Source organism: Ursus arctos, unplaced genomic scaffold (genome assembly GCF_023065955.2).
Source record: "Ursus arctos isolate Adak ecotype North America unplaced genomic scaffold, UrsArc2.0 scaffold_27, whole genome shotgun sequence".
NCBI classification, from domain to species: Eukaryota; Metazoa; Chordata; class Mammalia; order Carnivora; family Ursidae; genus Ursus; species Ursus arctos.
The window spans coordinates 5,005,785-5,031,839 of record NW_026622952.1 but is presented as its reverse complement, the minus strand read 5'-3'; the positions used below and the strand labels follow the sequence as shown (position 1 = coordinate 5,031,839).

The window sequence follows — 26,055 nt, the reverse complement described above, 5'->3', positions numbered from 1 at the left end:
TGACATAGGGGTAAATGAGCATGATTTGCTTTTCTGGTGAAGTTCTTAGTAATTTTGGTTCTCCATGTTATGGTTTTCTGGCATGTTTTATTTGGTGTGGTGGAGGAGTTAGGGGAAAATAGAAATGTTAACAACTTGTACAAGACATTTTCTATTTAAATGCTACTACAGAGTTAATTATCTTTGCAAATAAGGAAAAATCAAGAATATTGATCTTGATCTGGGATAAGACCATCAAAAAGCACTTTTCTTCACGTGTGTGCCTATTCTTACAGTATTAGATTGTAATCAGCTGGAGAAAGGCAAAGGAAACCTAAGTGTTTTGTTAACAGTTACTCTAAGCACTAGCAGGGAAGCTGTAGGGGTGGGAAAGACAGCAAGACAAATAGGAAATGTGTCCCAGGTGCACAAGAGCATGTAACTGTCTTTGAATGTTCTAAGAGAAATCTTAAACCACACATACCCAAAACCTAACTCAACTTCTACCCATCTCTCAGCTATACCTTCTTTTATCCCAGTATAACCTAGTGCAAGGATGAATTGTGCAAACAGGTGCAACGTTAAACTCCAGTGAGGCTTAAAACTTGGACCTGCTAGTAGTACACTGGCATTCTCAGAAATTCTTATTAAATGAGGCAGGCCAGTGATCATAATGACCTAAAATAAGTTAGCGGCAATGAGGGTGAGGTATGGTAGAATCATCCTGATAGTGTATTTTTTTCACACAATTCACCCACTAAAGTGTACAGTTGAATGATTTTAAGATTTTTCATATATTCACAGATGTGTGCTATCACCACCCCTCATCCCTGGCTCCATAGCCCCCTCCTAAACAACCCAGCCCTACACAATCTCTAAACTTTGTCTCTATAGATGCACCTGTTCTGGATATTTTATACCAACGAATAACCTATGGGTTTTGTGACTGGCTTTATTCACTTAGCACAATGATTTCAAAGGTTCACCCAATTTGTAGAGGTGTCAGGGTTTCATTCTTTTTTATGGCTGAGTCATATTGATTGTGCATAGATCACTATCCATACAATATTTATCCATTCATCAGTTGATGGACATTTGGAAAAGGAATCTCTTGGTTTCTGTGGTGAGGTACTCCCACCCCTGAATCAGGAGCAAAGAATCTTTGTTTATTGTTGGAGACTCTGTAGGTTCTCATTAGACTCCAGCTAGGTTGACAGTTCCCTTATCCCACAATGCCTTGAGGGATGCACAAGTGCACTCATTTCAGTAACAGGGAGATAGGGAGTTGGGCATTGGAACAAGAAATTCTTACCCAGAAAAGCTCAGCTCTGTGAAAAAGGACTAACAAGTCTGGGTTCACCAAAGGACAAAGATATAGCCTAGATCTCAGTTTACTTGAAGCCAAGGAAGTATCACCTGGAGACACAACAGTTATCTATGACAAGGAACTCAGTTCAAGCAATTCCCTGAACATAGAATCATGTTAGTGACTACGTGAGGGTTCTGGGGCTGACCTTACCTAGCAACATTTCCTCTCAATATCCCAAAGCCTGGAATGGATAGAGGATAGAACCATGAGCTACTGGAAAGGTGTGAACTGTGGGTGTCTTTTCCTGCAAAGGGAGCAGTTAGCATGGCCCTGGGCATCTGAGGGTGGGCATCAGCAGTGCACAATGGAATGCTTACAGCTTGGGATATTTTGAACCAGATCCCTTGGTTCAAAAGAGGCAATGTTGCTTTTCCCCATAAAGGATCACAGCAGGTAGAAGAATTAATAGACACGGGCCTACATATTTCACCCTCAGGATTTAATTTTGTTTGTGAAATTGAAAGCCTTAAGCCATAACAAAAGAAGAGACTAGCAGATTTTTGTTTTTTTCATTCTTGAAACAGGCAGTTAATGATGAATGTCTTGGTAATAGTCTTTCTCCAACTTTTTGACATCGTTTAGTCACTGTTGTAAAACAAATAGAGAAAAAAAGAAATGTTAAATTTTAATCGTTAATAAAAGCTACCTAATTTTACTGTGCAACTACTGCTGTAGCAAGTAATTAGCTTATAGAACACTGCTTATAGTGTCACAGTCTATGCTCCATGAAATTCTTAAAGCCAGCTTTCTTTTTCGTGAATTGTCTGTGAATTCCCAGTAAAGGAAAATATTATAAAGTGGTATGCATACACATTTCATTTACACAGTTTCAACAATTCACATGGATGAAAGAAAATCACCAGCAAGGAAACAGAGGGAAAGAACAATACAAATATGTGAAGAAATAAATAATAACTATTAATTTGTCTATTTTTATCTTTAGAAGAAGAGTATTTCCAGAAGACCTTTGTACATATCCAACAGGTGTCCACATACATACAGATGTTCAAAACCAAACTCATTCTTCACCCCCTCCATGTCATCACTCCAACACAAGCTGGTCCTGATCCAGATACAAAATATGTCATTAGTAAAAGGTGTCATCACCAATTGTATCAGAAATGGTTAAGTCTTTGTACTTCTCTTGTATTCTAACTCAAATACAGCCATCCAGTCACCCCTTCAATTGAGTCTACCTCTGTTATATCTCCCAAATCTTTCTTGTTCTTTTCCTCTTACCTAATCCTGCCTCCTCCTGCATTTCTGTGTATTCCGTAGTCTCATAGCTGTCTCACTAGCCTGTTGTTCTTACTGAGTTTGACTGACTTTTTCCCTACTTTTTATCCCAGTAAAATTTTAAGAATTAAAAACAAAAAACCAAAAACCATGTCATGCTGAATCTTTTCCTTACCACTTCAAAAATACTTTATACGACAATACTTTCTCACAGATGAGAAAACAAACTACTTGTCATGACATACAAGACACTTTCGGCTCTCCATTACCTGTGTAAATTTTCTCTCACAATGTTCACAAATTTTAATGTAAATTTTAAAATTAAGAGCACAAATTTGAAAACAAGTCTGCGTTTACATTTAACCTTGATTATCTGACTGCTTTATCAGTAAACATTATTTAAGCACTTTTTCTTACACTTTATATTCAAACTATCAATCCATTCTGTTGGGCACCTTCAAAATTTACTTCTACAGACTATTTTCAACAAAACAGCTTTTTATTTTATTTAATTATTTTTTTAAACAAATCAGCCTTTTCAAGTAGAAGTCATATGCTTGAAATGAATTCTTCAGAGATTTCCCCCTTTTACTGAGAACAAAACACAGATGGCCCCCAAGACTTCCCACAGCCTACAGGAGTTTTACTGTCTGACCTACTCACTACCACAGCCCTCTTGCTAACTCTACTCCAGCTAAACTGACATCACTTTTATTCATCAAACATTCCTGACTCTTCTTTTCATGGGACCATTCAAGCGCTTGGAAAGCCGTTGCCTAGATATAAGCGTGGATACCTCTGCCAGCTCTACACCTGGATCAGACAGATTGATTTATAGCTGGAATGGAAAAGCTCTATCTTTATCTCTGGGAAAGCCTGGTTGCCTGGTTTCACTTTTTGCCAAGACAATGGCAATGGAATTTGTAATGGGCTGTTTAAAATTTAAAATAAGGAACCTTGAGGCCTTGTGCATGAGGTGTCTCTGTGGTGCCCATTGCTTGCCTGCACTCTCTTTGCTGCATTTCATCCTTTACATTTAAATAAAAGCTTCCCATGAGTTGACCCTGGGAAGTCAAGTACCTCCTTTCAAATATCTCAACTGGGGAAATACTTGCACCTCCTCCAGCTCTTTTCTTACATATCCCTTGCTGAATAGGGCTCACTCACTCAATCATATTCAAAATCTCTCTCTAGTTCCTTCCTCACCACCAACTCTCCCATTTACACATACTGACAAAAAAACCATTTGACATTAATGGTAGTATTTAGAAATGTTTTCTTCGGTGGCAGATGGTAAACAGAGATCCATTGACTTAACTCTCCATCGATGTAAAGTATGGAGGAATGGCAAATTAGTAACTGGATGAACTCTTGATTTCACTCATGGTTGAATTCTTAGTTTTTCCATTCACTGCCAGTGATAGGCGAAATGTGTCAAATATTAGGATTTCTTTATGTATATGACTTATAAATTTGAATATGTAGGTACATTAATGTATATATGTACATATACAGACAATTTATGGTTATCTATTCTGAATATATACAACTGCCAACTTTATCCCCTTTTAGAATAGAGAATTTAGAATTTTCTATTAGAATTTTCTATTAGAATTTAGAATAGAGAATTTTCTTTCTAACCTGGAGCACATTTATCATTTTGCCTTGCATCTACTAGATCCTCAATAAATGCAAATTCCATTTTCCATCACTATGTATATATCAGGCTATATGAGTCAAAATTGTGAAGTTCTTAAGAGTTCAACCCTGGGTGGAAATGAGAGTGAATCTTGCAGAAATTAAGAATGCTATGGATCAAATGCAGTCTAAACTGGATGCTCTGATAGCCAGGGTAAAAGAGGAGGAAGGATGAATTAGTGAATTGGCAGATGGAATGATAGAAAGAAGGAAAAAATGGGAACTTGGCTGAAAAAAAATTCAATCTCAAGAATGGTGATTACGGGAGATTACTGATTCAAGGAAACGTTCCAATATCAGAATCATTGGTATCCCCAAGGGGTGGAGAAAGAGAGAGGTCTAGAAGAGATATTTGAACAATCGTAGCTGAGAACTTCCCTAATCTGGTTAAGGAAATAAGCATTCGTGTCCAAGAGGCTGAGAGGACACCTCCCAAGATCAGTGAGAACAGACCAATACCATGTCACATAATAGATCTTAGATCCAAGGAAAAAATCTTGAAATGGGCCAGGGGGAAGGGAATCCTCACCTACAGATGGAGGAACATCTGAATAACATCAGCACTGTCTACAAAGACCTGGCAAGCCAGAAAAAACTGGCAGGACATATTCAGAGCACTAAGTGAGAAGAACATGCAGCCAAGGATTCTTTATCCAGCAAGGGTGTCATTCAGAATGGATGGAGAGACAAGAACCGGCAGAAACTGAAAGACTATGTGACCACCAAGCCAGCCCTACAAGAAATATTAAGCGGGGTTCTCTAAAAGTTAAAAGACCCCAAGAGTGATACACAATAGAAATTTATAATCTACAGAAACTTCAAGGCAGCATGACATCATTAAATTATACCTCTCAATAATCACTCTCAATGTGAATGGCCTAAATGGTCCCATAATGCCACAGGGTTGCAGATTGGATAAAAAGACATGACCCATCCATATGCTGCTTAAAGAGACTCATTTTGAACCTAAAGATACATCCAGACTGAAAGTGAAGGGATAGAGAACCATTTTTCATGCCAACGGACTTCAAAAGAAAGCTGGGGTAGCAATTCTCATACCAGACAGATTAGATTTTAAGCTAAAGACTGTAGTTAGAGATACAGGAGGACACTATATTATTCTTCAAGGGTGTATCCAACAAGAGGATCTAACAAGTATAAATATCTATGCCCCCGACAGGGGAGGAGCTAGATACACAAGCCAACCCTTAACCAGAATAAAGAGACGTATACATAATAATATGATAATAGTAGGGGACCTAAACACTCCACTCTCAGCAATAGACAGATCACCTAAGCAGAAAATCAACCAGGAAAGAAGAGCTTTAAATGACATACTGGACCAGATGGACCTCATAGATATATATAGAACTCTACAGCCCAGAAAACAGTATTCATGCTTTTTGAATGCACATGGAACTTTCTTCAGAATAGACCATATACTGGGTCACAAAACAGGTCTCCAAAGATACCAAAAGACTGAGATTATTCCCTGCATATTCTCAGACCACAATGCTTTGAAACTGGAACTCAATCACAAGGAAAAATTTGGAAGAAACTCAAACACTTGGAAACTAAGAACCATCCTGCTTAGGAATGATTGGGTAAACCAGGGAATTAAAGAAGAACAAAATCAATTTATGGAAACTAATGAAAATGAAAACACATCAGTCCAAAAACCTATGGGGCACTGCAAAGGCAGTCCTAAGGGGAAAATACATAGCCATCCAAGCCTCACTCAAAAGAATAGAGAAATCTAAAATGCAGTTTTTATATTCTCACCTCAAGAAGCTGGAGCTTGAACAGAAGAACAGGACTAACCCATGCACGAGAAGGCAGGTGATCAAGATTAGAGCACAGATTAATGAATTAGAAACCAGGAGCACAGTAGAACAGATCAGCAGAACTAGAAGCTGGTTCTTTGAAAGAATAAATAAGATCCATAAGGCACTGGCCAGACTTATTCAAAAGAACAGAAAAAGGATCCAAATTAATAAAATTATGAATGAAAGGACAGAGATCATGACTGACACCAATGAAATAGGAAGGATCATTAGAAACTTTTATCAACAGCTTTGTGCCAATAAATTAAACAAACTGGAAGAAATGGATGCCTTCCTGGAAACCTATAAACTACCAAGACTGAAACAGGAAGAAATTGATTATTTAAACAGACTGATTAATTATGAAGAGATTGAAGCAGTGATCAAAAACCTCCCAAAAAATAAGACTCCAGGGCCTGACGGATTCCCTGGGGAATTCTACCAAACATTCAAAGAAGAAATAATACCTATTCTCCTGAAGCTGTTTCAAAAAATAGAAACAGAAGGAAAACTACCAAACTCATTCTAAGAGGCCAGTATTACCTTAATTCCCAACCCAGGCAAAGACCCCATCAAAAAGGAGAATTACAGACCGATATCCCTGATGAATATGGACACCAGAATTCTCAACAAGATCCTAGCTAATAGGATCCAATAGTATATTAAAAGGATTATCCATCATGACCAAGTGGGATTCATCCCTGGGATGCAAGGGTGGTTCAACATTCGCAAATTGATCAGTGTGATAGATCCCATTCATATGAGAAGAGACAAGAACTATACGATCCTTTCAATTGATGCAGAAAAAGCATTTGACAAAATACAGCATCCTTTCCTGATTAAAACTCTTCAGTGTGGGGATAAAGGGAACATTCCTCAATTTTATAAAACCATCTATGGGGGCACCTGGGTAGCACAGTCGTTAAGCGTCTGCCTTCAGCTCAGGGCGTGATCCCAGCATTCTGGGATTGAGTCCCACATCGGGCTCCTCTGCTGGGAGCCTGCTTCTTCCTCTCCCACTACCGTGCTGTGTTCCCTCTCTTGCTGGCTGTCTCTCTGTCAAATAAATAAATATAATCTAAAAAAAAAAAAAATCTATGATAAGCCTACAGCAAATATCATTCTCATGATAGGGAACATGACAAGGATGCCCACTGTCACCATTATGGTTCAACAAAGTATTAGAAGTCCTAGAAACATCAATCAGAAAACAAAAAAGAATAAAAGGTATTCAAATTGGCAAAGAAGAAGTCAAACACTCTCTCTCCGCAGATGACATGGTACTTTATATGGAAAACCCAAAAGAATCCACCACAAATTCCTAGAACTCATAGAACAATTCAGTAATGTGGCAGGATATAAAATCAATGCTCAGAAATCAGTTGCATTTCTACACATGATCAACGATACTGAAGAAAAAGAAATTAGGATATAGATTCTATTTACAATCGCAACAAAAATCATAAGATATCTCAGAATAAACTTAACCAGAGAGGTAAAGGGTCTATACTCTAGAAACTACAGAACACTGATGAAAGACATTGAAGTAGACACTAAAAGATGGAAAAACATTCCATGCTCATGGATTGGAGGAACAAGCATATTTAAAATGTCTATGCTACCCAGAGCAATCTACACTTTCAACGCCATCCCGATCAAAATAACGATGACATTTTTCAAAGAGTAGAACAATCCTGAAATTTGTGTGGAACCATAAAAGACCCCAAATTGCCAAGTACATGTTGAAAAAGAAAACCAAAGCTGGGGGCATCACGTTGCCTGATTTCAAGCTATACTACAAAGCTCTGATCACCAAGACAACATGGTGTTGGCACAAAAACAGACACATAGTCGAATGAAACAGAATCGAGAACCCAGAAATGGACCCTCGGCTCTTTGGGCAACTAATCTTTGACAAAGCAGGAAAAAACATCCAGTGGAAAAAAGACAGTCTCTTCATTAAATGGTGCTGGGAAAATGGGACAGCTATATATAAAAGAATCAATCTTGACCCCTCTCTCACACCATACACAAAAATAAACTCCAAGTGGATGAGACCTCTATGTGAGACAGGAATCCATGAAAATCATACAGGAGAACATAGGCTGTAACCTCTTCGACATCGGCCACAGCAACTTCTTTCATGACAGGTCTCCAAAGGCAAGAGAAACAAAAGGAAAAAACGAACTTTTGGGATTTCATCAAGATCAAAAGTTTCTGCACAGAGAAGGAAACAGTCATCAAAACACAGAGGCAACCCACAGAATGGGAGAAGATATTTGCAAATGAAAGTACAGATTAAAGGCTGGTATCCAAGTTCTATAAAGAACTTCTCAAACTCAATACACGAGAAACAAATAATCAAATCAAAAAATGGGCAGAAGATATGAACAGACACTTTTCCAATGATTACATATAAATGGCTAACAGACACATGAAAAAATATTCAGCATCATTAGCCATCAGGGAATATTCAAATCAAAACCACATTGAGATACGACCTTACTCCAGTTAGAATGGCAAAAATGGACAAGGCAAGAAACAACAAATGTTGGAGAGCATGTGGAGAAAGGGGATCCCTCTTACACTGTTGGTGGGAATGTGAGTTGGTTCAGCCACTTTGGAAAAGAGAGTGGAGGTCCCTGAAAATGTTAAAAATAGAGCTACCCTATGACCCAGCACTTGCATTACTGGGTATTTACACCAAAGATACAGAAGTAGTGAAGAGAAGGGCCATATGCGCCCCAATGTTCATAGCCGCATTGTCCACAAGAGCTAAACTGTGGAAGGAGCCAAGATGCCCTTCAACAGATGAATGGATAAAGAAGATATAGTCCATATATACAATGGAATATTACTCAGCCATCAGAAAGAATGATTACCCAACATTTGCAGCAACATGGACAGGACTGGAGGAGATTATGCTAAGTGAAATAAGCCAAGCAGAGAAAGACAATTATCATATGGTTTCTTTCATTTATATAACATAAGGTATAGCAGGAAGATTGGTAGGAGAAGGAAGAGAAGAATGAAGGGGGGGTAAACAGAAGGGGGAATGAACCACGAGAGACTATGGACTCTGGGAAACAAACTGGGCTTCAGAGGGGAGGGGAGTGGAGGATTGGTATAGGCCGGTGATGGGTATTAAGGAGGGCACATATTGCATGGAGCACTGGGTGTTATACGCAAACAATGAATCATGGAACACTACATCAAAAAGTAATGATGGTGACTAATATAACATAATAAAAAATTTTAAGAAAAAAGAAAAAAAGAAAGAACAGGCATTGAGGAGAGAGAATTGAGGGAGCCAATGTGGAAAGTTTTGGGGGTGAGGAGTAAGGGCAGGAAGTTAGATACCAGGAGGAAGAAGAGGCTATAGCACAGAATTTTTACAGATAAGTATTTAATTATGCTAAGTGAAATAACTCAATCGGAGAAAGAAATTATCGTATGGTTTCACTCATATGTGGAATATAAGAAAGAGCACAGAGGATCATAAGGGAATGGATGGAAGCCTGGGAAGAAATCAGAGAGGGAGACAAACCATGAGAGACTCTTAACTATGGAAGCATACGGAGGGTTGCTGGAGGGGAGGTGGGTGGGGTAATGGGGGACTGAGCATTAAGGAGGGTACATGATGTGATGAGCACTGGGTGTTATGTGCAACTGATGAATCATTGAACACTACATCTGAAACTAATGATGTACTATATGTGGCCTAATTGTATTTAAATAAAAAGAAAGAAAAAACAAAACAACAACAACAAAGAGTTAAACCCTGGAATGTGTTTGTTTTAAATGAAATTCCAGTTCCAAGACTTAGTAAAATTTTGTACACACAGATAATTTTTTAAGTTTTTTATGTCTGTTGCCTCATTTCAAAAATAAGGATAACCATAACCATGGAGGCTTAGTGAGGAAGAAATTAAATGTGAGTTTAATCTGTGTAAATCTACCAAATTAGAAACTTAACTGTGGAAGCAGGATGCACGATTGTTCATAAATACTTTACGAACGTATTTAGAATCTCTTTAAAGTCATTTATCATAATTTTTATGTTGGTTAATAAATCTCTGGCTAATTTTAGCTAACATTAAATATTTGTAAATTAATGTAAAACAAAATTATCAAATTCTTTTTTTTTACTCTTTGTCTTAGTATATGATATTGATAAATAGGAATCAAGATGATGGAATATGGAATAATAGCATTTTTACACTAAGGTATTGTTAAAATTTTTAAACTACTTTATGAATTATGTCATTTTCATTTTGATTCCTCAATTTACCTTTAACTTGATGACTGGTTGCTGTTACTACTGCCGTCTTCTGATACAAATCTGTAAAAAAAGAAATGGCATTACTTTAGAGTTAGAAAACATTGTAATTTTATTTTTTGTTTTGAGTATAGTTGACGCACAATGTTATATTAGTTTTAGGTATACAGCTTAATTATTTGACAAGTTTATGCATTATGCTATATTCACCACAAGTGTACCTACCACGTATCCAATTATAGCACTATTACAATGCCATTCGCTGTATTCTCTATGCTGTACCTTTTATTGCCTCGTCTTATTCATTCCATTACTAGAAACCTGCATCTTCCTCTCCTTTTCATCCATTTTACCTAACCCTCCACCACACTCCCCTCTGACAACCAGCAATTTGTTCTCTACATTTATAGATCTTATTCTGCTGAGTGTTCATTCATTATTTTTTCCATTCATAAATGGAATCATATGGTATTTGTCTGTCTCAGTCTGACTTATTTCATTTAGCATAATACTCTCCAGGTATTTTTTAAATTTTTGAGAAACCTCCATACTGTTTTCCACAACAGCTGCACCAATTTACATTCCCACCACCAGTGCACAAGATTTTTGTTTTGTTTCGTTTTCCTTCACATCTTTGCCAACACTTGTTATTTCTTGTTTTTTGGATTCTAGCCATTATGACAGGTGTAAGTTCATATCTCACTATGGTTTTGAGTTGCATTTCCCTAATGATTAGTGATGTTGAGCATCTTTTCACCTGTTTCCTATTTGTATATCTTCTTTGGAAAAATGTCTATTCAGGTCCCTTGCCCAAATTTAAATCAGATTATTTGTGGGGTTTTTTAGTGTTGAATTGTATAAATTCTTTATATACTTTAGATATTAACCCCTTATCTAATATATCATTTGCAAATCTCTTCTCACATGCAGATTTCTTTTTTGTTTTCTTCATGGCTTACTTCACTGTGCATAAGTTTATTTTGGTGTAGTCCTAATATTTTGTTTTTGCTTTTATCTCATTTGTCTGAGGAGACATATCTAGAAAAATGTTTCTACCACCAATGTCAAAGAAATTACTGCCTGTGTTTTCTTGTAGGATTTTTATTGTTTCAGATCTCACATTTAGGTCTTTCATCCATTTTGAGTTTATTTTTGTGTATGGTGTAAAGAAGTGGTCGTTTTATTTTATTTTATTTTATTTTATTTTATTTTATTTTATTTTATTTTATTTTTTTATTTGCATGTAGCTGTCCAGTTTCCCCAGCATCATTTATTGAAGCGACTGTCTTTTTCTCATTGCATGTTCTTGCCTCCTTTGTCACAAATTAATTGACCGTATAGTTTTGGGTCCATTTCTGGGTCTCTTCCATTGATTGATGTGTCTATTGTGGTGCCAGGACCATACTCTTTTGATTACTACAATTTTGTACTTATATCTTGAAATCTTGGATACCTCTAGCTTTGTTCTTTTTCAAGATTGCTTTGACTCTTTGGGATCTTTTGTGGTTCTATAAAAACTTTAGGATTATTTGTTCTAGTTCTGCAAAAAATGCCACTGGTAGTTTGAGGGAGATTATATTTAATCTTTAGACAGTTTTAGGTAGTATGGATACTAACAATATAATTAATATTAACCATATTAATTCTTCCAATCCCTGAGCATGAAGTATCTTTCCATTTGTGTCATCTTCAATTTCTTTCATCAATGTCTTATCGTTTTCTGAGTAAAGGTCTCTTGCTTCCTTGGTTAAGTTTATTCCTAGGTATTTTATTCTTTTTTTCCAATTGTATATGGAATAGTTTTCTTGACTTCTCTGATACTTCATTAGGAGTGTATAGAACCACAACTGATTTCCGTGTATTAATTTTGTATATTTCAACATGCTGAATTCATTTATTAGTTCGAACAGTTTTTTGGTGGAGTCTTTACATTTTCCTATGCAAACTATCCTGTCATCTACAAATAGTGACAGTTTTACTTCTTCCTTACCAATTTTTATTTCTTTCTGTTTCCTAATTGCTATGGCTAAGACTTTCATTACTATGTTGAAAAGAGTGGCAAGAGTAGACATCCTCTGCAAGGAAGAGTTTTCTCTTTGAGAGAAACATCTTTGAGTATGATGTTAGCTATGGGTTTTTCAGATATGGTCTTTTTTATGTTGAGGTATGTTCCTCTTAAGTCCACGTTCTTGAGAGGTTTTTTTGATGGAAGCTTTATTTCATTACGTTATCTTTATTTGCACAAGTGAGAAACAGAGAGATTTTCCTTTAGCATAGAAAATGAGACCCATTTATTTATCCTTACTTCCACATTCTCTTTTCCCTAAATATCCCTGACTAAGCAAAATTGTGACTTGTATGGTGATATGGTAAAAAAAAAAAAAAAAAAAAAAAAAGCTGTATCTAAGTGAAATGAGTTAGATAAAGAAAGACAACTACCATATTATCTCACTTATGTGTGGGATCTAATAATTTCTTAGATTTTATTTATTCATTTGACAGAGAGGGAGAACACAAGCAGGGGGGAACAGGCAGAGGGAGAAGCAGGCTCCCTGCCAAGCAGGGAGCCCAATGTGGGGCTCGATCCCAGGACCCTGGGATCATGACCTGAGCAGAAGGCAGACCCTCAACTGATGAGCCACTTAGGCACCCCTCTAAATTTTTTTAAAACGAAAATAAGCTCATAGATACAGAGAATAAGTTGATGGTTACCAGAGGTGGGGTCGTGGGCTGAGTGAAATGAATGAAGGAGGTCAAAGATACAAACTTCCAGTTATAAAACAATTAAGTAATGAGTATATAATGTATAACATGGTCAGTATAATTAATACTAAAATACTGTATATTTGAAACTTGCTAAGACAATAGATTTTAAAAGTCCTCATCACAAGAAAATAAAATTTTGTAACTATCTATGAAGACAGATAACTAGACTTTTTGTGGTGCCCATTTTAAGTAGCTTAATTCTAATTTTAGAAACATATGAGCAATGTTAATTAAGTGTAAAATGGGCATTGTCCTATCTGTATTCTCCCTTTGTATCATATGGGTTTTTTTTTTTTTTACAATTTTCTCACCTTCTACATATTCTATTCACAAAATTTGTTTCCTTATCTCTATTAATCTCCATAGTACAACTGAATGTGAATGCAAAAAAAAAAAAAATGAGGTTGCTTAGGTGGTAGACAGAGCCTGCGGAAGCAATTGCACCCAGCATGGCTTTCAGTTTGAAAGGCACTGTGAATTTACTAATTAATTTAAGTTATTTCTGGATGTATAAGAACAAGAAAGATAACTTCTACATGAAATCTGAAAAAAAAATAGTATATATCAAGACTCAATATTTCTAAATAGTAACCCAATTCATTCAAGATCCAAACTCAACACTGTTAAGTCCTGCTTACAATATTCTGAATTACATTTTAGTTCATCAATTGGATTTTAATATTAATTTTAAAAATAATAAATTTACTCACTCTCCACTTATTGTTCCCTCTCTGTTCCAAAATCTTATTTTATCCCATTTAAGAGAGATGATGGCAGTTAAAATAAGGATGGGTAGAAAAATGTAGAAACTGATCAAGACGCCATTTTTTTGAGGAGCAGCATATCGTTTTCTAAGTAAGCTTTCACCTTTAGCTGAAGACATGAAAGTACACTTTAAATTCATCAAAAATGATATGCAACGCTTAGTAGCTTAACTTGAAATGTAACAATTTGTGATTCAAATAATACAGTCATAGAATAAACTAATGTTTTAAAAAGTTTTCAAAAAATAAACAAAATTTTTTTAAAATCTAAAAAATTAAAAATGTTCCAATATTCTGTGACTATACCCCAAAGAACATTATATATTTGTCAACTCAATATATAATTAATATAAATTTATATTTAATCATTATATGTATATTTAATCTTTATGTGTTATATTCTATTTTTCTATGATATTCCCTTTTATGAACTGCTACTTAAAATATATTAAACTGATATTATTCTTTAATCAGTTTTTCATTTAAAAAATAGAGTAGGTGTAAAAGAGGGACTCTACGGTGGGAGGAAGATGACAGAGGAGTAGGGGACCCGAGTTTCATCTGGTCACTGGAATTCAGTTAGCTATTAAATCATTCTGAACACCTGTAAAATCAACCAGAGATCTAAGAAAAGAATTGCTGCAATTCTACAAATAGAAAAAGGGAGCACTTTCTGCAAGGTAGGAGGTGCAGAGAAGTGAATCCCAGGCATTATACTGGAAGAGAAGCTGCAGGAGGTGGGAGCCTCAATCAGCTGGCTGCCAGAAAGTGATATAGCAGTGGTGTGCAAAATCAGAACTTTAACAAGTCTGCACCAGTGAGGGACATCCTTCCTGAAAGGTGCTCAGGTGGCAAAGCAGAACACAATCCTAGGTGGGACAGTATGGTCTCAGGATCCCTGGGTTCACAGAAAGAACAAGGGATTTTTGAGTGCAGCAGAGTTCCCTGCATCAACACTGGAAGCTGGCTGCAATTAGCAAGCCCAGGCAGGAGTGGGCTTTCACGTCAGTGTTGCCATAAACCTTGAACTGCAGCATGATCAGGTGACTGCAATCCAAGCAGGGACATGGCAAGTAGCAGAACCATGGTGAGACCCTCTCTGCGCCACAGGAGCATGGAGGGTGCTCAGGTGGCATGGATCCTTTAGGCAAAGAGATCCCAAAAATAAATTGAAGAGAAAGGAACAGAGACAATATACAGAAACAGTGACTTTACAGGTAATACAAATGGCACTAAATTCATATCTTTCAACTTTACTCTGAATGTAAATGGGCTAAATGTTCCAATCCAAAGACATAGGGTATCAGATTAGATAAAATAGCAAGATCCATCAATATGGTGTCTAAAAGACACTCATTTAGACTCAAAGACACCTCCAGATTGACAGTGAGGGGTTGGAGAACCATTTATTATGCTAATGGACATCAAAAGAAAGCTGGGGTGGCGATCCTTATATCAGAAAAATTATATTTTAAACCAAAGACTGAAATAAGAGATGAAGAGGGACACTATATCATACTTAAAGAGTTTATCCAACAAGAAGATCTAGCAATTGTAAATATTTATGCCCCATAACTTGGCAGCAGCCAATTATACAAACCAATTAATAACAAAATTAAAGAAACACATTGATAATAATAAAATAATAGTAGGGGACTTTAACTCCCCACTCACAGCAGAGGACAGACCATCCAAGCAGAGATTAACAAGGAAACAAGGGCGTGGGATGACATACCAGAGCAGATGGACTTCACATATATATTCAGAGTATTCCATCCTGAAGCTACAGAATATACATTCTTCGCAAGTGCACATGGAACTTTCTCCAGAATAGGCACAAACTGTGTCTTTTTCAGACGCAAACTGTCTCCAGACACAACTTTATCCAGACACAAACGGTATCACAAATCAGGTCTCAACCAGTACCAAAAGACTAAGATTATTCCTTGAATGTTTTCAGACTACAAGTCTTTGAAACGTGAACTCAATCACAAGAGGAAAGGTGGAAAGAACTCAAATACACGGTGTCTAAAGAGCATCCAAATAAAGAATGAATGGGTCAACCAGGAAGTTAAAGAAGAATTTTTAAAAATTCATGGAAACAAGTGAAAATGAAAACACAACTGTTCCAAACCTTGGGATGCAGCAAAGGCAGTCTTCAGAGGGAAGTATATAACAATGCAAGCCTTTCTCAAGGTCTCAAATACACAAGCTAACTTTACACCTAATGGAGTTGGAGGAAGAGCAGCAAATAAAGCCTAAACCCAGCAGGAGAAGAGAATTAGTAAAGATTAGAGCAGAAATTCATGAACTAGAAACCAATAGAACAGTAGAACAGATCAATGAAACCAAGAGCTGGTTAATTGAAAGAATTAATAAAATTGATAAACCCCTGGCCAGACTTATCAAAAAGAAAAGAGAAAGAACCCAAATAAGTAAAATCATAAGTAAAAGGGGAGAGATCACAACCAACAACAAAGAAATACAAACAATTATAAGAATATATAATGAGCAACTATACGTCAACAAATTAGACAATCTGGAAGAGATGAATGCATTCCTAGAGATGTATGAACTACCAAAACTGAACCAGGAAGAAATACAAAACCTGAATAGACCCATAACCAGCAAGGAAATTGAAGCAGTAATCAAAAATCGCAACACACACACACACACACACACACACACACACACACACACACACACACACCCCCACACACACACAAAACAAAACAAAACAAACAAACAAAGCCAAAACTAGAGTCCAGGGCCAGAAGGCTTCAGAGGAATATTCTACCAAACATTTAAGGAAAAATTAATACCTAGTCTTCTAAAGCTGTTTCAAAAAATAGAAATGGAAGGAAAGATTCTAAACTCTATGAGGCCTGCATTACTTTGATCCCAAAACCAGACAAAGGCCCCACCAAAAAGGAGAATTACAGATCAATATTCTTAATGAATATGGATGCAAAAATTTCACCAAAATACTAGCCAATAGGATCCAACAGTACATTAAAAGGATTATTCACCATGACTAAGTGGAATTTATTCCTTGGCTTCAAGGGTGGTCCAACAGCTGCAAATCAATCAACATGACACTCCACATTAATAAAAGAAAGGACAAGAACTATATGATCCTCTCAATAGATGCAGAAAAAGCATTTGACAAATTACAGCATCCATTCTTGATTAAAAGTCTGCACAGTGTAGGTGGAGAAGGAATATATCATAAAAGCCATATATGAAAAGCACATGGCAGGGGTGCCTGGGTGTCTCAGTCGTTAAGCGTGTGCCTTTTGCTCAGGGCATGATCCCGGCGTTCTGGGATCGAGCCCCACATCAGGCTCCTTCGCTGGAAGCCTGCTTCTTCCTCTCCCACTCCCCCTGCTTGTGTTCCCTCTCTCACTGGCTGTCTCTATCTCTGTCAAATAAATAAATAAATAAATTTTTAAAAAAGGGAAGAAAAGCACAAGGCAAATAACATTCTCACAGAGAAAACTGAGAGCTTTTACCCTAAGGTCAGGAACACAACAGGGATGTCCACTCTCACCACTGTTGTTCAACGTAGTAATAGAAATGCTAGCCTCAGCAGACAGCAAAAAGAAATAAAAGGCATCAAATAAGCAAAAAAGAAAACAAACACTCAGTCTTCACAGATGACATGATACTCTGTGTGAAAAAACCAAAAGGCTCCAACTGAAAATTGTTAGAATTCATACAGGAATTTGGCAAAGTGACAAGATATAAAATCGATGCACAGAAATCAGTTGCATTTCTATACACAAACAATGAGATAGAAGAAAGAGAAGTTAAGGACTAGATCCCGTTTACAATTGCACGGAAAACCATAAGATACCTAGGAATAAACCTTACCAAAGAGGCAAAGGATCTGTACTCAGAAAACTTTAGAACACTCATGAAAGAAATTGAGGAAGACAAAAGAAATGGAAAAATATTTCATGCTTAAGGATTGGTAAAACAAATAATTGTTGAAATCTATGCCACCTAGAGCAATCAACACATTCAGTGCAATCCTTATCAAAATACCATTAACATTTTTCTCAGAGAGGGAAAAAATAATCTTAAAATTTGTATGGAAACAGAAAAGACCCCAAATAGCCAAAAGAAAATTGAAAAAGAAAACCACAGCTGGTGGCATCACAATTCCAGATTTCAAGCTATGTTAAAAAGCTGTAATCATCAAGATGGTATGGTACTGGCACAAAAACAGACATATAGACCAATGGAACAGAATACAGAACCAAGAAATGGACCTTCACCTCTATGCTCAACTAATGTTTGACAAAGCAGGAAAGACTATCCAATGGAAAAAAGACAGTCTCTGCAATAAATGGTGTTGGGAAAATTGGAAGGCCACATGCAGAAGAATAAAACTGGACCATTTCCTTACACCGTACAGAAAAATAGACTCAACATGGATGAAAGATGTAAATGGGAGACAGTAATCCATCAAAATCCTAGAAGAGAACACAGGCAGCAACCTCTTTGACCTTGGCTACAGCAACATCTGGGTAGACATGACTCCAAAGGCAAGGGAAACAAAGGCAAAAATGAGCCATTGGGACTTCGTCGAGATAAAAAGCTTTTGCACAGCATAGGAAACATTCAGCAAAACCCAAAGACAACCTACAGAATGGGAGAAGAATTTTGTAATATTTTATCAGATAAATGGTTAATATCCAAAATCTATCAAGAACTTATCAAACTCAATACCCCAAAAGCAAATAATCCAGTCAAGAAATGGGCAGAAGACATGAACAGACATTTCTCCAAAGAAGACATACAAGTGGCCAACATACACATGAAACAATGTTCAACATCACTCAACATCAGGGAAATACAAATCAAAATCCCAGTGAGATATTATCTCATGCCAGTCAGAACAGCTGACTCTATTAAACTCTGGTTCTCTTTTAAAGGCCAAAGCAATATTCTCCAATGTAAAATCAGTCACATTACCTCACAGACTTATCTTGCTTGTTTAAAAGAGACTTCCCACTGACATCAAACACTTACTCTGTACTTCCTCCTGATTCAATTGTCCTCTTATACCCTGTTACAGAAGCCCAGGATGGAAAATCCTAGAGCACACCATTTTACACAGGGTAAATTGCAGTCTTGAAAGCTTTGGGATTTTTATCTGCCTCTGCCTGACACAGGATTTTGAAGTGATCACTGGATGACTAGAATGGAATTTGCCATCAATGAATACTCAGGGGTACTATTACGAGTTTTCCATTTCAATGAATTTCCTGTTATTAATCTCCGTCATTTAGCAATTTAATAAGTAGACAATAAAACCAGCAGCCTCCAAATAGAGACAGAGTTCCAAACCTTTGGCAATTAGCAGGACATCAGTTTGTTCTGCCACTGTACTAACCACTGCAACATCCACCAGAGAGTCGAAGTCCACTGACAAATGAAACCTCACCCATGAATCCTAAATGAACTGCTATCAATCCACGGGCTCCCAGAATGCCCAGCAGGCGGCCTGGAACTCAATAAGCTTCCAGAAATATCTGACTCAACACCTCATTTGTCTTTTCTGCTGTTTCAGGAAAATTCAAAGCAAGAAATTACAATCCGTTCTTAACAGATTGGCCACATAAGATAACTTCTTTACATAAGGCAAAAATATCAAGATGTTTGTACCAGTGGGTTTTCAATCTCCCAAAAGCAGCTGTGACTACCTAAAGCAAAAACAATAGTAATGCATTGTGGAACTGATAACATGCAGGAATAAAACATACAAAAGACTGGAAGGAAGAAGACGGAAGTTGGAAAGATTCCTATATTATGCAGGCAGTGGTATAACATTATTTGACGATGTACTGTACTAAAGATGTATTCTCTAAATGCTTGACAAACAGTTAAAATAAAATGACATGGCTAATAAGGTAATACTGGAGATGAAATAAGACATTTTCTTTAAAAGCTCAGTGATAGGCTGGTCGGTGAAGGGTATTAAGGATGGCACGTATGGCATGGTGCGCTGGGTGTTATACACAAGTAATGAATCATAGAACAGCACATCAAAAACTAGGGAGGTACTGTATGGTGATTAACATAATAAAAAATACTATAAAAAATAATCTAAAAAAGCTCAGTGAATCCAAATGATAAATAGAAACATAAAAGAAAATGAGAATAGAAAACAAATCGCAAAATGGTAGTTTTATTTATTTTTTTAATGATTTTTTATTATATTATGTTAGTCACCATACAGTACATCCCCGGTTTCCAATGTAAAGTTCGATGATTCATTAGTGCACCATGCAATACGTGCCCCCTTACTACCCATCACCGGTCTATCCATTCCCCCAACCCTCTCCCCTCTGAGGCCCTCAGTTTGTTTCTCATAGTCCATAGTCTCTCATGTTTCATTCAAAATGGTAGTTTTAAACCAAACCCCATCGATAATCACATTAAATGTATATGGTCTACCTTGTTCCCCAAATAGATAAAGAACTCTTACAACTCAATAAAAAGACAACCCAACTTAAGAATAGGCAAAGGACTCTAACAGACATTGTTCCAAAGAAGATAGACAAATGGCCAGTAAACCCATGAAAAACTTCAACATTAGTAGCCTTCAGGGAAATGCAAAGCAAAGCCACAAGATACCACTTCACATGCTCTAGGATAACTGTAATAAAAAAGACAGAAAATGACAAGTGTCAGAAAGGATGTGGAGAAATTAGAACCCTCAATAATTATTGGTAGGAAGATAAAATGAGGAAGGCATTTTGGCAAAAAAAAAAAAAAAATGGCAGCTCTTCAAAATGTTAAAGACACAAGTTATCGTAATCCAGCAGAGCCACTCCTATACTGAAAAGAGAGCTGAAAACATATGTTAGGAGCGCCTGGGTGGCTCAGTCTGTTCAGCATCAGACTCTTGATTTTGGCTCAGGTCATGACCTCAGGGTTGTGAGATCCAGTCCCACATCAGGCTCTGCACTGAGTGTGGAGCGTGCTTAAGATTCTTTCCCATACAGCCACTCTGGAAAACAGTATGGAGGTTCGTCAGAAAGTTAAAAATAGACCTACCCTACAACCCAGCAATTGCACTACTAGGTATTTACCCAGAGGATACAAATATACTGATCCGAAGGAGCACCTGCACCCCAATGTTTACAGCAGCAATGTCCACAATAGCCAAACTATGGAGAGAGCCCAGATGTCCATCAACAAATGGATGCATAAAGATGTGGTACAGGGTGCTTGGGTGGCTCCGTCGGTTAGGTGTCTGCCTTGGGTTCAGGTCATGATCCCAGGGTCTGGCGCGGGGATGAAGCCCCACATCAGGCTCCCTGCTCAGCAGGGAGTCTGCTTCTCCTTCTCCCTCTGCCCCTCCCTCCACTCGTTCTCTCTCTCTTTTAAATAAACAAATGAAATCTTCAGAAAATAAAATTTAAAAAAATATGTGGTATAGATATGCAATGGAATGTTATTCAGTCATGAAAGAAAATGAAATTTCACCATTTGCAATGACGTGGATGGAACTAGAGGGTATTAGGCTAAGTGAAATAAGTCAATCACAGAAAGACAATTCTATGAGTTCACTCATATGTGGAATTCAAGAAACAAAACAGAAGATCATAGAGGAAGGAAAGGAAAAATAAAATAACATGAAATCAGAGAGGGAGACAAACCAAAGAAACTTTTAACTATAGGAAGCAAACCGAAGGTTGCTGGAGGGGAGGTCAGTGGGGGGATGGGGTAACTGGCGATGGGCATTAAGGAGGGTACTTGATGGAATGAGCACTGGGTGTTGTATGCAACTGATGAATCACTAAACTCTACCTCTGAAACTAATATTACACTATATGTTCATTAATTGATAAACTATAAATATAATATAAATTAATTTATAAAATAAATAAAATAAAATTTAAAAATAAAAATAATTAAAAAAAAGATTCTTCCTTACCCTCTCTCTCAGCCTCTACCCCCCGACTCACACTCTCTCTCTCAAAGAAAAAGGAAAGTATATGTCCACACAAAAATTTGTACATATTCGTGGCAGCATAATTCATACGATCCAAAAAGTGGAAAAAACCAACAAGTCTATCCATTGACAAATGGTTAAACCAAAGTGGCATGTCCATAAAGTGGGATACTGTTCAGTAATACAAAGGAATGAGATAGCGACACATGATACAACATGTATCCACCTCTGCAGTGAAGATGAAGAGACCGTGAGGTTTGATGATATTGAGGAGAAAACGATATGGAGGCAGCAAGTGTCCCAGGCCCTGGCGGAGTTCCATCGTTGCAGAAGAGTAAACATACGGCAGACTATAGCCATGATAGATGTTACATGCTCCAAATCATGAAAAACAGTCTCGCATTTATGAATGGAGAAAAAGGAATTCAGATATGGAGGGGAAGGTAAAAGAAAGGAGGAAGAGGGAGATGTTGATGATTTCATGGGGAGTAGCCAGCCAGAATGCCTTGGAATACACTCAACAGAATCTACGAAATGGTCTATGTACATCTCATCAAATTTCTCTCTGTAAACAAACACCTATAGTGTTTATAGTTACAGATGTGTTTATATAGTTACAGATGTATTAAAAAAAAATCTCGAGTCAAGAACCTAACTTTCCAGTACAGGAAGAGTGAAGTAAAAAGAGCAAACTAGGGGTGCCTGGTAGCGCAGTCATTAGGCATCTGTCTTCAGCTCAGGGCCTGATCCCGGCATTCCGGGATCGAGTCCCACATCGGGCTCCTTCACTGGGAGCCTGCTTCTTCCTCTCCCACTCCCCCTGCTTGTGTTCCCTCTCTCGCCGGCTGTCTATGTCTGTCAAATAAATAAATAAATAATCTTAAAAAAAAGAGCAAACTAAAGTTAAAACAAGCATAAGGGGGCGAAAACAAGCATAAGGAAGGAAATAACAGAGTAAACATAAGTGAAATAGTATAAAACAAAAGAGATGAGCAAACAAAACCAAAAGTTGGTTCTTTGTAAAAATCAACAAAAATGACAAACCTTTCACTAGACTGACCAAGAAGGAAGAGAGAGAACGTTAAAATGATTAAATTTTGGAATGGGAGCATTACTGCCCACCTTACAAAAATAAAAAGGATTATAAGGGAATGTTATGAACAGCCAGCAAAGTAGGTCACCTCTATGAAATGGACATATTTCTAAGAAGACACAAACTACCAAACCTGACTCAAGTGGAAACAGATAATCTGAACAGACCTGTAACAAGGGAAAAGACCAAGTGAGCAATAAAAAGAGTATATCCCAGGCTTGGAGCTCCCCGGCCAGCGGCCTCACCTGACCCTCAGCACCATGGCTGCGGTGACGGCGACAGGGATGGCCTGGCTCTCATGGGCCCAGGGCGCTAGGCCAGCCTCCCGCAGGCCGTGGCACCAGGGGGCGGCCCGGGCGCAGGTGGCGGGTCCCCATGGGGCCGCTGGGCCACGGCGCGCCTGGAGGGCCGGGAGGTGTTGGAGTACCTGAGGAAGACGCGCTGGGTGACCAGCCCGCACAACTCCTTGCAGGCCTCGGTTGACGTGAGCACCTGCCCTTGAGCTTCATCTCGCGGAGCACCTCGAGATCTTCACGCCCTCCCTCCCTCCACCCCCACTGGGCAGTGGCAGCGGTGGCCATGGCTGGGCGCCCCAGAGCGTTCCAGGCCAGCCCAGGCCTGATGCCAGCAGCGACTTCTACCTGCGCTGCCCCGGTGAGAACGGATGTTTGCCCTGTTGGTGGACGCCGTGTTCCAGAGGCGCAGGGCACCACCGGATAACGGCCGCGCGTGTGCACCTCCAGGTTCCCGAGCACAAATCTCAGGATCCCGTTCACTGCCCCGTCCGGTGAGAAGACGGAGAAGTAGGAGGCTCCCAGGTCCCGGGTGAAGCCTGTGCAGGCCCACATCTTGGCCCTGACCATCCACATTCCAAACGCCATGGCCCCCTTCCCTCATCAGCCCCCATCCTTCCCCCACCAGAACCCAGTGCTGCCAACTCCTGCCCATCCAGCCCCCGGGGAGCAGGGTGATACCAGCTGACCTCAAGTGAATGGCCGACAACTGGCAGCCAGAAAATGAAAAGGAAGCTTCTGGTGGAGACAGCCCCAAGAAGGATTCAAAGCACCTTATTCCTATGCAGAATTCATAGGACAGAAAACTACGATGGCTCCTGAGAAGCAACTTACCCTAAATGGAATTTATACTCACATCGCTAAAAATTATCCATACTACAAGACAGCAGACAAGAGCTGGCCGAATCCAATTCACCACAATCTCTCTCTGAATCCTTATTTCATCATAGTAACACGTTCCCAGGAAGAACCAGGCAAAAGGGCTCATTCTGGAGGATAGATCCTGCCTCTGAAAGCAAATTCATAGAGCAGGCTTTTAGGAAAAGATGGTCCATGGGCATGCCTTGCTTTAGAAACCCTCTGGGACCCCTCTTCTCCAGAAGTGGCCCAGCCTCTCCCAATCACGCTGGAGTGCTGTCTGCACTCGCCAGTGGTGCCCAGACCCCCAAGAGCCTGTCAAGGGAAGTTTCACTGGCCCCCCTGGAGCCTGAGCCCAGTGCCTCACAGCCTAAACTGGCCATCATCCAGGAGGCACGGTTTGCCCAGGGTGCACCAGGCTCCCCTCTGTCTCGTCAGCCTGTTTTAATGGCCGGGCAGTGGCAGCTGCCACCAACGATCGATCGATCCCATCACCTACACGGTCGCTGCTCCCGTGACCACCTCAACCTCCCAGCAGCCTGTAGTGCAGACGGCGCACGTCGCCCAACAGATCCCCGCAGTGTCTGTCACCAGTATGGCAGGCCTGGCCCCAGGAAGCACGTACACTGTTGCCATCCAGGCTCTGGTCACTCAGGCGGCCGTGCTGGCCCCTCCTAAGGCAGAGTCGCAAGACAATAGAGATCACAAAGAAGTAAAAGTGAAAGTGGAACCTATTCCTGCCATTAACCATGCCACAGCAGGCACAGCCAGCTGGATCATTCAGGAGCCACAGACCACCCCTGTCCACACGGTCACCACAGTGCAGCAGGCACCTCTAGGTCAGCACCAGCAACCAACAAAAACTGTCCCACGAAACGGGACTCACCTGATGCCAATCCCTGCCGCTGGCCGTAACCAGGTGAACAATGTGGCGAGTCCTCTGGACACAATGGCAACACGTGCATCGTTGTCGACCTCCCTGCCCACAAAGCGCCAGAACGGCGACAAGACAGAACAGCAGGAGCTGAAGAAGGTCCAGACGGAAGACGGCGGCGACAACATCATCATCACCCTGCGTGTGGCAGCCGGCAGGGAGAAAGGTGTCCAAAACCAGCGACTGCGACAGCTTTTCTTACTTTAATATTCAACTCCGTGGTGCCAAAAGGAGACACCACCTCCCACCGACACTCGGAGCACGTTGTCTCGGTGGGTAGAGGGTCCGGCCGCTGGACTTCACCTCAGCACTGAAAACACACAACTGAGGTGGCCTCAAAACTCCTAAAAGACAGAAGTCACACCTGAACAAAACCTCAGACAAAAAAACCTGGTTTGGCAGTGTCTCCCCATCCCCAGCTCAGCTTGTCACTCCACAGCAAGATGCTGGGACAGGCAGGGACAGTCCCCACCACCCTCCCAGGACCCTTGGGGCTGGCACGGGTAGATGAGACAGTAGTTCGTGGTTCACACATGCAATTAGAATATTTTGAGGTGTACTTTCTTTACAAAATAACGGGGTCTTTGACATCTGCAGGTTTTCTGTGTTACCAGATGCATCTAGGATGGACAGACAGACTGGACAGATGGACCCCCACGCTGGGCCCCAGGTTAACCATGACTGAAAGAACTGCTGGACTCGGGAATCTGCTCTTAACTGGGTCTCTTTCCTGCTACTTTTTGTTGGTTGTTCTTCTGTGTTGACTTTGCTCCTTTGTGTTGACTTCATAAAATAAAACAAGCCTCCTAAAAAATACTACTAATAATATATTTTTAAAGTATATCCCAGCAAGAAAAACGCAGACCCAGATGCCTTCACAGTGCATTACACTAAACACTTAAAGAATCAATTCCAATCCCACACAAACTCTTCTAAAAAGCAAAACAGAAGGTAATGCTTTCCATCTTAATGATTATGAATCCTGAGGACACTC

General features: G+C 39.2%; 1 pseudogene; it reads left to right on the top strand.

Annotated features, from left to right (window-relative positions):
• The first annotated feature begins 676 nt into the window (after positions 1 to 676).
• Positions 677 to 25,268, top strand: LOC125283096 (forkhead box protein K2-like; annotated as a pseudogene).
• Positions 25,269 to 26,055: the final 787 nt, after the last annotated feature.